The 14,577-nt window shown below is 47.3% G+C and overlaps 1 pseudogene; it reads left to right on the plus strand.

Moving 5' to 3' along the window:
- The first annotated feature begins 11,004 nt into the window (after window positions 1-11,004).
- On the plus strand, window positions 11,005-13,070 carry LOC149334444 (uncharacterized; annotated as a pseudogene).
- The last annotated feature ends 1,507 nt before the right edge of the window (window positions 13,071-14,577 follow it).

Here is a 14,577-nt window from a genome sequence, read left to right on the forward strand (position 1 = left end):
AGGAAAGCTATACAGCTTTCTCAGAAACTTCGTAGTTAAAGAAAAATTCGTCCTGGTCCGGGGTTCGAACCCAGGACCACCGCTACACCGGAGCAGTCGCTCTACCAATTGAGCTAACCAGGACGGCAAGCTTATGGTAGGACGAAAGCGAATTGATTAATAACTCGAAGTGGGAACTGTGTTGGTCAGATGTTTAGGGGAATCCCCCAAGGTGGAGTAGATTAGTAATAAGGGAGTAATTACTCATTGGCATCCACCCGAGCGCAGCCATACGGCTACAAATTCGTCCTGGTCCGGGGTGAAGCGGTGGTCCTGGGTTCGAACCCCGGACCAGGACGAATTTTTCTTTAACTACGAAGTTTCTGAGTAAGCTGTATAGCTTTCTTTTGTAGCCGTATGGCTGCGCTAGGGTGGATGCCAATGAGTAATTACTCCCTTATTACAAATCTACTCCACCTTGGGGGATTCCCCTAAACAGTTGACCAACACAGTTCCCACTTCGAGTTACTGATCAATTCGCTCTCCCCCTACCATAAGCTTGCTGTCCTGGTTAGCTCAATTGGTAGAGCGACTGCTCCGGTGAAGCGGTGGTCCTGCGTTCGAGCCCCGGACCAGGACGAATTTTTCTTTAACTACGAAGTTTCTGAGAAAGCTGTATAGCTTTCCTTTGTAGCCGTATGGCTGCGCTCGGGTGGATGCCAATGAGTAATTACTCCCTTATTACAAACGCTTATAATGATTACTTTCGTTCAGTTTTTACAGTAGATAACTGTGTAATACCCAGAACGAAAATATGGAGTGGTTCGGAAATTGGTCCCTTTAACATTACCGACGCTGGTGTTCTTAATCTTCTGCTTGCTCTGGACAGTGAAAAAGTAAGTGGCCCAGATGAAATTCCAAACGCTTTTCTAAAACGATATTCTGAACCCTGCAGCAGGTACCTAGGTCTAATCTATCGTAAATGTCTTGCAACCTCCAGACTACCAGAGGACTGGAAAGTCGCCAAGGTATTACCGATCCATAAATCAGGCAATACTTCTTCGGTTTCTAACTTCAGGCCTATATCACTCACTAGTACCGCATGTAAACTACTAGAACATATAGTTTCAAAGCACCTAACAGAGTTTCTAGAGCACAACAACTTATTATTGCCTCATCAGTATGGATTTCGCCGCGGCTTATCAACAGTTACTCAATTAACTGAAGTTGTGCATGACCTAGCTTTAGGTATTGACAATAACAGCCAAACTGACATCATATTACTCGACTTTGCTAAAGCCTTCGACTGCGTATGCCATTCCAAACTAATCGTAAAACTACCGGGTTACATCGGTGATGGGGAACTTTTGGCTTGGATTGAAGATTTCTTGCAGCAACGATCCCAACTCGTTTTGTATCACAACATACAATCTGAAACGGTACCAGTTACATCCGGAGTTCCTCAAGGCTCTGTCCTTGGGCCACTGTTGTTTCTTATATTTATTAACGACATTATCTGTAACATCAAACTCTTCGCAGAGAATTGTATAATTTACAGAGAAATCACAAGCCATGAAGATCAAGCCATACTTAACAGATCGCTGCAAAAACTTTCGGACTGGTGTAATGACTGGCAAATGTCAATTAAGAAGGTGAAATCTGTAGCAATTACAGTAACTAGAAAAAAAAACAACCATCAATTTTCTTGTATGACATCAATGGTACTCCACTGTCCTTCGTCAACGAACACAAATACTTAGGAGTTACATTAACTAACGATCTTAGGTGGGGCAAACACATCGACAACATCACTTCAACTGCATTACGAAAGCTGTTCTTTCTTAAAAGTTGTCTTCGTCTTGCGCCAACTAAGACTAAAATTTTAGCTTATAAAACGTTTGTCAGACCTGCTCTAGAATATGCTAACACTGTCTGGATTCCTCAGTCTGTAACCAATATTTCACGACTTGAAAAAATTCAACGTAAACCAGTGAGATTTATTCACAACAAGTACAAAAAAACTGACTCACCAACACAACTTGCTGTAATCTCCGCGCTCGAAACTTTATCAACAAGGGCAAAGCGCGCGCGAGTAAAATTCCTTTATCAGCTTCTTAACAACACTTTTCAGATCGATTCATCAAAGTATATTTCACTGTCACAAAAACGTGCATTAGGAAACCACCACGCGTATACGCTAACCGAATATCCTTATCACAGTAACACTTTCAATGATTCTTTCTTCCCGCTAACAACAAGGGAATGGAACCGTATAGATGCATCTATAACTAACGCTGATTCATTTTCAAATTTTTGTTCTGAACTAGAAGGCGCGTTTTAAAACTAGAGTTGTAGTTAGAAAGCTTTTTTTTTCAACTTCAAGGAGTATACGATGTGTTATGCCCATGTTTATATTATGTTTATGTTTCTGAACTAGCATGCTTTTTTCTTTGGATTGCTTGTGGAAATCTGTCAAACTTCTTTTCAGGTTTTCTGAGCTATGAATTGTCTACATTATTGTTGTCCTTTGCACAGCCGCTTTTTGAAATGTTTATCCTTTACCATGTATTATACATGTAATGCCCACCTGCTAAGGTCTCTACCAGAGACTGGCAGTATTTCAAATAAATAAATAAATAAAATAAATAAATGGATGACTAGCGCCGTTCACATAGACGCCCACATACCGTAAGGTTCGCAAAAAGTGTGGCGGTTGCAGGAGAATAAGAATTGTACGGGATGAATTAGAGAATGAATGCAGTGGTAGGTGCGAAACAGTACAGGTGGAGTTGAGACAAGGATTGCTAAGGTTTGAGAAAGAATGCAGAGTGACAGAGCCGAGGGTAACATTTCGGAGAAACAGCGCCACGTGGTGGGAGATGAGGGACCGCGGCACTACGCTAGAGTGCGTGGCACTGGCGGCGCGATATCAAGTACGATATCAAGTATCAAGTTCGTTATGTACCACAAAGCTACAGCTACAGCTACGTTTTCGCATCAAACAGAAAAGCGCAACCATTTGTCACTTTTTCAAACACCGGTTTATTCATTCCAGAATCAAATCGTCGTAGGGTAGCCTGTTCCCAAAGAGCAGATAATAGTTTGAAGAATTCCAGGAAAAGTCATTATAGCTTTCGTCATTTCAAACTATTGATTTGCATTCGAGGCTACTCAATTCCCAGCTATCGCTCATGAGCTCTTCATAGATTGGTTTGGTTTGGTTTGGTTTATTGGGGTTTAACGTCCCAAAGCAGCTGAGGCTATGAGAGACGCCGTAGTGGAGGGCTCCGGAAATTTCGACCACCTGGGGTTCTTTAACGTGCACTGACAGATTATCGCAGTGCAAATTTGTTGGGGCTGAAAAAGAGAAAAATTACAAGTCCTGGGTCACACATGGAATATAAATTCGCCCTTCACAGATGCGTCACTTAATGTTTTTACCCCGATCTGACCAAAACGTAGAAAACTAATTTCGTTTGCCCCTGACGGGAAAAAAATGTCATGCTACAGCAAAGACCCTTCACCGAAGCAAATACTCGGCACCGTGCAGAAAGCTCCTGGTTGGCTTACGGGCAGTAACATAATCAGTGCCACTACGGGAGCGGAAAAATCCAGTTGCCTGGAAGGGTGAGACGTCACCAGAAGGGCAGTGGCGTAACCAGCCCAGTTAATGCCCACTGTCTAGAGGGAAGTAACGCCACCAAACAATGTGCGTTTGTGAAAAGCCTCCTGCCAAGCATGTGGCATTCCAGAAAAGTGACCTGAATCTCCCAAGCCCCACCAGTCGATGCCATTCAAGGCTTCACTATTCTAATGCTTTTTCATTGCCAACATACTAGTAATTAGTTTGTGTTTGATCCCGCCAGCGGCGGTCGAATTTAGATTAAAGGCGCAATTCTAGAGGCACGCGTACTTTGCGACTTCAGTGCACGTTAAAGAACCCCAAGTGGTCGAAATTATCGGAGCTCTTCACTAAGGCGTCCCTCATAGCGTGAGCAGCTATGGGACGTGAAACACCTATAAACCAAACCGAACCTTATGCTTTGTTTTGAGATCTCACGTTCATTATGGGGTTTTCTTCGTGTTGGCATTCACTAAGCGTCGGGTAAGATGAAAAGAGAGCGACTGCCTCGCAACTGCGGTCAATCAGGCAGCACCGCAGATCGAGCTTTACTTATACTGGAGCAGACAGCTTCGGCAAACGTCTACTCCAGGCGTTTCTCCAATGATTCTACCCAGTGTAGCAATGAGTGATCTTTGCATAGAACTATGACATCGCTGATATCTCGAGGAGATTACCGTTGTAGGGATAAAACAGAAAGCATAATTCTCGCAAAAATCAACTTTCGAAAACGAATGAGTGCATGGAAGTGCCATACTGTTGTCATTGCTTAACATGAAACAGCGGCTGGAAACTCGCATCTCTAGGCCTGAAGTCTTTGTGAAGCTCATGGAAAGCGCATTTTGGTAACACAGGAAGGATGCCTACGAATCAATAGTCCCAAAAAAGGCAAAAATTATGCTAACAAAAGCCCCAAGAAATTTACTCATCTTTGCCTCCATTATGCTAAATTTTCTAGCTCCTAAATTGATATGTTAATGTACAGAACACAAGTAGAAAGAATAATGGAAGCGTTTTGAAACTTCAAAGCTTTCAAATTTTCTTTCGCCGTGCAGTGGGCGTAATTAGCCTGATAATTATTATCAAGAGTGCTAAGCAGGGGTTGGGATATGTGCGGATAAAGATACATAGTATGTACGCATTGATGACAAAACTCTTGCGGTCGATTTTTTTGGAGGCGCAATTCCAGAGGGAAGTATATGGCGATGGCAGTGCATATTAAAGAACACCAAGTGGTCGAGATTTCCAGAGCCCTTTACTACGGTGTCCTGTATAGCCCGTGTCATTTTGCACCTTAAACCCCCACAAACCAAAGCATTTGCTAAGACAAATTGGCTCATGATTTTGCTATTGTGAGCCCTCGACATATTTGGCGACGATATTAGACGCAGGTTGAGGTTAAGCTCATCTCACCTTTTCGCGCCGCATATGCATTTGATGAAGACGAAGAAGTGCAACCCATAGTGCGAAAAAGTGCTGCAGTTCAGCGCTACCTCCCGATTCTTGGCTGATCCACCAGTGTGGGTATGTGCCATTCTGTCAAAGGCTACAACAACAACAACAACTACAGTTTAGCGCTGGCGTGATCGGTTGCGGCAATAGCACAGCTCTCGTGCTTCGTTGCTTATGTGTGTTGATGTGCCACTGTCTCCTTAGTGTCTGTAGACGGCTCATGTACATAAAACATCGCATCATTGTAATAAATACCATGTTAAAGAGAAAAAAAGGGACAATAGCATAGTGCTCTCGTGCAGTGGCCAGCGAGGCTGATCTATTCGCACCGGCAAGGTTTCTAATCTCAGGCAGCAGCAATATTCATTTATTTATTTTTTCAAGAAGAAGACGCACACTTATGGCAAAGACGAAACTGGCCCTGCTCTTCAGCCGTATTGCTATCGCTACGTATATCCGTGCTCAATCAGGCTGACCCCAGGCTGTTTTCGCCGCTGCTTCCGTCTTCCATGTCCCAGTCCCTTTCAATGAACTCCGTCTTAAATTTGGTTGACTTGCCACCTAACAGCCCTGGAACTCCGCAGCCGTACTGTCCCGCCACCTGCGATGCCTCACGACGTTCAACATCAAGCCGTGCAAGTGGGCCCACTGTTATTTGCTCCGGCTCCCATCGGAAACGGGAACGGGCCATTTTCAGCGGGACCGATGAGCAGGATGTCGGAGACTGGCTCACGTCTTACGAGCGCGTGAGCCTTTACATCAAATCGGACGATGCGACAAAACTAAACAACGTATCGGAACCATAAGGTGGGCATCCTAAATTGGTCTGCCTTCAAGACGGCCTGCTCCGAAGTGTTCGGTCGTCCTGCTGTCCAGAAACTATGAGCCTAGACACGCTTGCGCGAACGGTCACAGCAGGTTGACGAAAGCTTTACAAGCTACATCGACGAAGTTCTTGACCTATGCAAACGTATCAACCTCACCATGTCGGAACTTGACAAGCGTAAACCATTCTTGAAGGGTAATGACGACGACGACTTTCAGATGGTGTTAGGCGCGACTTGGTCACCGTTTCTGAAGTCGTCAGCCTCTGCCAAAACTTCGAGAAACTGCGCAAGCAGAGGCTCCTGACTCGTCAGCACCCCTGGCAGGTTGAGTTGTTTGATGATCTGACGCCAAATGCTACACCTCGTCGTTGCGGCAACAGATCAAAGACTGTTCGTGATGGAGTGGCGCGTCAGCTTTCTCTTCAAGCGAGATCCATATTTGGCTCCGAATCTTCGACGTGTTATCCAAGAGCAGATTGCCGAGGCTCATCCGCCCGCCCATCCGCCAACCTCTGTTCTCGCTCCGCTGTCATACGCCGACGTCGCCGCCCAACCGCCGCCCCGTGTCGCCGCTCCCTTTACTTACCAGGATGTCGTCGCCAGCCCTAGACCGCCTGCCTATCCTTTGCATTCAGTATCTGCACGGGATTGGGGCTCCTCCTCTTCGACGGGCTCCGTGAATCAGCGTGCCCTGGCGCAACATCGACAACTGGCCTATTTGCAACACTTGCGGCTTGCCTGGTTATGTGGCACGACTTTGCCGTCTGCGTCTCCCAGTCTACGTGCCGCCTTCTCAAGCTCCCGCGTACTGGCCTTCCAAGAGTCAGTACACCGTGCCCGCTCAGACGCCGTCCAATCATCATTTTTGTCCTGATCGTTCGGCCCTTTCAAGACACCGTTCACCGCCGCCGAGGGGCCGCTCCGTCTCTTCTAAGCAACGTCACCCCAATACACCTCAGGAAGAAAACTAGGTGCCGCAGTCCCTGAGCCGAGAACTGTGTCCCCGTCGAACTTTACAAGGCTTCACGTATCACCTGCTAATCTGATCGAAGTTTCTGTCGAGAGCATGTCTGTCATGGCACTTGTGGGCACCGGTGCTGCGATTTATGTTATGGACAAAAAGTTTTGTCGCTCGTTAAAGAAGGTAACGACCCCGATTGCTGCCCTCTCACTGCGCACGCCAAGCGCTGAGCGCCTCATGCCGTGCGCTGCGTGCACCGCTCGAGTTGTGATTCAGGATTCCTTCTACCCGATAGAATTCGTCGTGCTACCTTCCTGTTTGCATGCTGTTATTTTGGGCGGCGATATCCTTCCCTCCATCAAGCTATCATCCACTGTGCTTGAGCGGAAGTCGGGTTCCCTTTTCTGCCCAATCCTTTTGCTGGACGCTACTCCTCCCGTTGCCTGTCTTGAAGTCCTCGTCGCCGCAGAAATCGACATTCCCCCATGCTCTTCCGTTCTTGTTCCCCTCTCTTGTGACGCCCTCAGCGCCGACACTGCCGTCTTTACTCAAGGCCACACATTTCTGCACCGCAAGCGGTCTCGGGATGCTTTCGGTCTCTAACCCGTTTTCTTACCCTAACGCTCTGCGCCTTGGTGAATGACTCTGCAGTGTGCAGCCCATCGCATCTCTGCCCATACGCGTGGAGACCGACGACACACCGCACCTCGCCATGGACGAGCTCAGCTCACCTGCCTGTGCGCCGATCCCTCTTCTACCAAATTGTTCTTACGGTTCATCGACGCCCACCTTCTCCCGCCGCACAGAACCTAGTTTCTCAATCTCCTTCATCAGTCCCACTCTTCATTCGAGGCTTATCATACTTAATTGGGCCGAGCATCCACTGTAACCCTTCGCATCGACACTGGTGCTCACGCGCCACTATGGCATCGCCCCTATCGAGCATCTGCAACAGAGAGCCAGACTATTGAGGAGCAGGCCCCCCAGATGCTTCGAAACGGCGTCATTTAGCCCTCAAGTAGCCCTTAGGCATCGCTTGTTGCCCTCGTTAAAAAGAAAAATGGCTCCATACGATTCTATGTCGATAACCGCCGTCTTAATAAGATTACGCGCAAGACGTCTATCCGCTCCCACCCATAGTCGACGCTCTGGACTGTTTGCAACGGGCAGAGCACTTTTCCCGTCTCGAGTTACGTTCTAGGTTTTGGCAGGTTTTCACGGACACAGCCGATCGCCCCAAAACGGCTTTTGTGACCCCCGACGGATTGTATGAATTTACCGCGATGCCATTCGGCCTTTGTAATGCCCCTGCAACCTTCGAAAGGATGACGGACACCATTTGTTTTTTGCTTAAAGTGGAGGATGTCCCTATGTTACCTCGACAACATTATCGTCTTTTCCCCCGATTGTGGCACCCATCTAATCCGCCTGAAGCACGTTTTGACCTGCCTCTCTAACGCCGGCCTGCAGCGCAACTTGAAGAAATGACGTGTTGCTGCGCATCAGCTAATTTTCTTTAGCCACGTTGTCTCCAAGGAAGGCGTTTCTTCCGACGCCGCTAAACGTCGTGCAGTCGCTGCATTCACAAAACCTATTTCCATGAGACACCTGCGCCGCTTCCTAGGTCTGTGCTCTTACTTTCGGCGGTTTCGCGACCATGCCTTGATTGCTGGCCATTCAGCACACTCTCCGAAGTTCCGATGTATCGCTGTGGTTTTCGGCGCGCGATTATGCCTATTACATCTTGCGCTGCCGCCTCACAGCGCCACCTATATTGCGGCAATTTGACTCGACCGCTCCTACGGAGGTTCACACGGAGGCCAGTGGTGTTGGCCTCGGCACCGCACTCATCCAGTGCATCTCTGGTTACGATGAATACGTCGTTGGCTATGGTAGCCGCTCACTTACGAAGGCAGAATCTATTTACCTCGTCACTGAAAAAGAGTGCTTGGTCATCGTATGGGCCCTTGCCAAACTGCGCCCTTACCGCTACGGCCGCTCTTTTGACATTGTGGCGGACCATCATTCGCTTTGCTGGGTTTCCTCCTTGAAAGACCCATCCAGCCGCCTTACCCGGAGGGCTCTTCGTCTGCAGGAATACAACATCCGCTTTGTCTATCGTTCCGGCCGTAACAATCATGCCGCTGGTGCCCTCTCCCGCTGCCAAATTCCAGCCGACATCGCTAGCCTTTCCACCACTAACGCCTCCCTTCCGCCGCTTCACATAAACGATATGCCCGTAGTGCAACGTACCGACCCCTGGATCGCTTCTATTTGATTTTTTTCTTTTACTGCACGGTAGATCCTCCATCACGTTCTATTTGCCGCCATGCTTCCCAATTCGCGGTGCGTGAAAATCGCTTATATCGCCGGAACTGCGGCTCAGACAGCCGCTATCGTTTCTCGTTATTGCTCGACACTTGCGAGCGCCAATATGCGCTGATTTCCACGCCGACCCACAGTTCCGTAACGCTGCAGTTTTCAAGACATACACCCGCTACTTCTGGCACGGCATGTACACATTCGTACTTAAATACCTAGACTCCTGCTTCTCCTGTCAACGTCGCAAGGCACCTCATTGCTCTTTTGAGAGTTGCAGCCGCTCATTTGCCCACCACCCCTTGCGACCACATCGGCAATGATTTCTGCGGCACACTTCCGTACACTGCGGCCGCAGCCGTTGTGCTGTCGTTGCGGTAGATGATCTGACGAAGTATGCCGAAAGCGTCGCACTTCCGTCTACCGCAGCGACAGACGTCGCCTCCTCTATTTTACAGTGGATCGTCCTTCATTACGGTGCACCTCGTGAAATGCTTAGCGTGTGCGGACTGTCTAATGTCGTCAAATCGCTGCTCTGTCAATGAAACATATCTCATCGAACCTCCTCCGCCTGTCATCCGCAGAAGAATGGCCTCACCGAACGATTTAACCTCACCCACGTGGACATGCTCTCTATATACGTCGCATTCCACCACTCAAATTGGGATCTCGTCCTTCATTATGTGACTTATGCATATAATACTGCTCAGGAGTCCACTACGGGCTCCTCTCCTGTCTTTCTTCTTTACGGCCGCCATCCGTCTGCTACAATAGATACAATTCTGCCATACCAATCTGATGGCTCCAAATATACCTCTGCTTCCGAACCCGCGCATCACACAGAAGACTGTTGCCAAATTCCCCGCTCACTCTCGACTGACAGCCCGTCTTTCCAGAAAAGGCTCGCATCACTTCGCCCTTCTTTCGTGGCATCTTTTTGTGGCTGTGGATAGCGACCAGTACTCCTGGCCTGTCCTCAAAATTTCTCGCCGCCCAGAATCCCGGCCCCTACCGCGTCTTGGAGAGCACATGTCCTGTTAATTATGTCGACGATCCCTTCATGCCGTCTTCCGATCTGCGCCGCCGCGGCCGTGAGAAAGTTCATGTCCAGCACCTCAAGCCTTACTACAACCCCGCCATCTTACCGTCGCCGTAAGTCGCCAGGATGTCTCCTCTTCCCCTCGGGGGGTGATTGTAAAAATGAAGATGCACACTCATGGCAAAGACGAAGCTGGCTCGGCTCTTCAGCCGTATTGCTATCGCAACGTATGTCCAGGCTGAACCAGGCTGACCTCAGACTGTTTTCCCCGCTGCTTACGTCTTCCTAGTCCCTTTAAACAAAGCCCCATATTAAAGTTTATTTATTTACCTATTTATTTATGCAAGGTGAAGAAAGAGCCTTAAGTAATGGCCTGGTTCTTGAGCTTTTGTAAGGAAGTAGTAGCTTTGCTCTAAAAACCTCACACATCACAGCGGTCGGCATCAATGTGCTACACATATCATCTTAAGAAGAGAGCTTAAAGAGGACCTAATTATAAAATAAACAAAATAAAAATTGCCAATAAGTGGTTAACATCGTTGGAAGTCCAGAAAATATTCGTACTTCATCGTATTGCAAAATATTTCTCGCTCTGCTATCCGCGTAATCATGGACAACTGCGGTGTTATAGTTACGCTTCTTTCGCAAGCGAGCTGTGATTTTTGCCTTATTGTTGTAATCGATATTCGCGTTGAAATCCCTGGCACGGTTTTCGTCAAGTTGCCTAGTATCATCAGAATTTGGTAAGCCAAAAGTACTGCTGCACGTAATGAGTAGCTGGCACGGAAGCAGCATTTGGAACACCATGGCTCATGCAGCGCATCTTTACCCTTCACAGACGATCTTCGCGTTCTTGGTACTGCTGTGTCCGCCCCCGCCCCCAGCATACTCGGCGGATGACATTTCCACACCGCTGCTACAATCAAGCGATGACGCATTATACCAGCAGCCCTTCAACTATCTTCACCTGGATCCACTACAGTTAATGCGCCCGGCTTTCTACGTACCTTCATCGTCGACTCTGACGTCACATTGCACTGGCAATTTAAGCGGCTGTCTGAGCGACAGTCCGTTTAGTTGGCACGGAAGCAGCATTTGGAACACCATGGCTCACGCAGCGCATCTTTACCCTTCGCAGACGATCTTCGCGTTCTTGGTACACCTGTGTCCGCCCCCGACCCCAGCATACTCGGCGGATGACATTTCCACACCGCTGCTACAATCAAGCGATGACGCATTATACCAGCAGCCCTTCAACTATCTTCACCTGGATCCACTACAGTTAATGCGCCCGGCTTTCTACGTACCTTCATCGTCGACTCTGACGTCACATTGCACTGGCAATTTAAGCGGCTGTCTGAGCGACAGTCCGTTTAGTTGGCACGGAAGCAGCATTTGGAACGCCATGGCTCACGCAGCGCATCTTTACCCTTCGCAGACGATCTTCGCGTTCTTGGTACACCTGTGTCGGCCCCCGACCCCAGCATACTCGGCGGATGACATTTCCACACCGCTCCTACAATCAAGCGATGACGCATTCTACCAGCAGCCCTTCAACTATCTTCACCTGGATCCACTACAGTTAATGCGCCCGGCTTTCTACGTACCTTCATCGTCGACTCTGACGTCACATCGCACTGGCAATTTATGCGGCTGTCTGAGCGACAGTCCGTTTAGTTGGCACGGAAGCAGCATTTGGAACACCATGGCTCATGCAGCGCATCTTTACCCTTTCGCAGGTGTGTAAAAACGTTTCGCTTTATGGTAAGAAAAGTGACGACCCGTTCTTGCTATTGCTCCCGTGCCAACAAGTTCTTTATAAAATTGTCTGCGATTGTTTCTCAATGGCGATGCTCATACTGCGCTCCGGTGATGTAGAGACTAATCCGGGGCCCACCACGCGTAATACTGAAGCATTACTTGAATTGCAACATTTGCCCGCCAATCCTTCGGAGCAGATGGAAGTTCTTTTTCGGCTATTAAAGGACCTCCAGGCACGATCTTTAGAATCCGCTAAGGGCCAGGCCGAGTTGGTTAGCGACGTTAAGGCAATTAAGGTTGGTCAAAAGAACATCGAGACCAAAATTGAGGCAATCCAGACGAGGTTAGACAATCTTGAAGAAAAAACAAAGGTATTAGACCGTCTCGATGATGACATTGCTGGAATTCAAGTGTCAGCACAAGTCCAGACAAATCGGCTCGACTCTTTAAAACTGCGTGTTGACGAACTTGAGGATAGATCTCGACGCAATAATCTAATTTTTCATGGAATCCCTGATTCTCGCGAATCATGGGAACAGTCAGAGTCGAACGTAACGGCAGCACTAGCCGAAGCAATCGACAGCCTACCCGACACAGCAATAGAACGCGCCCATCGCATAGGTCGCTGCACGCCCGATAAGTGTCGCCCAATTGTTGTCAAGTTCGCCAGCACGAAAACAAAAGACAAAGTACTTTCCGCGCGAGCAAAGCTAAAAGAAAATGATGTTTCTATTTCCGAAGATTTTTCGCCCGCCACACGCCATTCCCGAAAAAAACTCATTGAGTGCGCTAAAAGCCAGCCCCAACCATGTCCTTTCCAGTTAAGATACACTAAACTAATCATGAATAAAAAACAGTTCGTCTATGACCCGGCAACAGACACCATCAACGAAAATGCCGCGTACGAACCACGAGATAGCGGCGAGCATGTTGAGTGTGAACACGTCCCAAGTTAGGAAAGCGCGAGGGGAAGTGGACAAGACGCGTCCCACGTATCAGTTTTTTTTACTAATATTCGTAGCATCATGAATAAACGCGCTTCCTTAACTTCTGTCTTAGATACTTGCAATACCGATATTTTAGTGCTTACAGAAACGTGGCTGCATTCACAGGTTCAAGATCATGAACTTTTTCAGACCGCTCATCGTTTTTCACTCTATCGTTGTGACCGAACAATGCGACAGGGAGGCGGCGTGCTCTTAGCCATTTCGAAAGATTTTGCATCCCAGTGTATTCATGTATCTACTGACTTAGAAATGGTTTGGACCATCGTTGAACTAAACCACCAGAAGATAATCATTGGTGTTTGTTACCGCCCCCCAAACCATTCATCTAACTTCGTAAATGAGGTACATGATATCATTAACATCGTTACATGCCGTTATCCCATGTTACCTTTATTTCTGCTTGGCGATTTTAACCTACCAAATTTAGTATGGAACACTGGATCTCCAACCTTACAGCCTTTTTCTTCATTAGCCAATGAGTTCTAAGAAATGTGCTCTGTTTTTTCGTTTTCACAACTTGTTACGCAGCCTACAAGAATTATGGAATCTGTCGCAAACACACTGCACCTTGTATTAACAGCGCAACCTGGTCTTGTTTCCGACATCACGTACTTACCCGGCTTGAGCGACCATTCGGCCCTTTCATTCAACTTGAATATCTTGCGACGAAAAACCGTTAAAAAATTCAAACCGTTTTGAAATTATGCAAAAGCTAATTTTGAAGCCATTAATACTGAATTATCAGTCTTCCTTGACGTCTTTCTACAAGACTTTGACTGCCGTAGTGTTCAGTCTAACTGGACTATGTTTTCTTCCAAAATTGCTGAATTAACAAATACATCCCACTTCGCACCCTTGTCTGTAACCATAACGCTCCATGTACAGCACCTGTCTCAAGCGCTTGTCTAATAAAAAAAAGCGTCTCTACAAATCTGCGAAAGGTTCTGTTAGCATAACACGGTGGACTAAATACAAACTGGCAGCCCATGAGTATTTAACCGCGCTTAAACAAGCAAAGAATAACTTTCTTCATAATACCTTGCCATCAATGCTTAAAACCGGCATAAAAAAATTCTGGCGTGTGATTAACCCCAAAGCAGATGACATGATAACCTTGATTGACAGCTCTTCCAATGTTATTCCAGCTAACGAATGCGCGTCTGTACTTAACGAAGTTTTCCTGCGCAACTTTTCTTCAACTACAAATATTACGCTCCAATCTACGCACAACAATGTTTCCCATAACCATTGAAGCAGAAGGCGTCGAATCAATAATTTCATCTCTAAAACCATCTTCCGCTCCTGGGCACGATTTAATCAACGCGAAATTTCTGAAAAACACGAGCTGTTATTCTTCCATTTTTCTAACAAAGATATTCCAGCAGTCGCTTGAAAAAAGTTCTTCGCCGGCTAAATGGAAGGTAGGGAAGGTGATCCCACTCCATAAATCAGGGGACAAGCATTGTCCTTTTAACTACCGGCCTATCTCGCTCACTTGCATCCCATGTAAAATCCTAGAACATGTCCTTGCCTCAAATCTACCTAGCTTTCTCGAATCTAATTCATTTTTCTCATCATCGCAACATGGCTTCCGCAAGACTTATTCATGT

This window comes from Amblyomma mixtum, chromosome 8 (assembly GCF_055824585.1).
Source record: "Amblyomma mixtum isolate Tamu chromosome 8, ASM5582458v1, whole genome shotgun sequence".
Classification (NCBI taxonomy): domain Eukaryota; kingdom Metazoa; phylum Arthropoda; class Arachnida; order Ixodida; family Ixodidae; genus Amblyomma; species Amblyomma mixtum.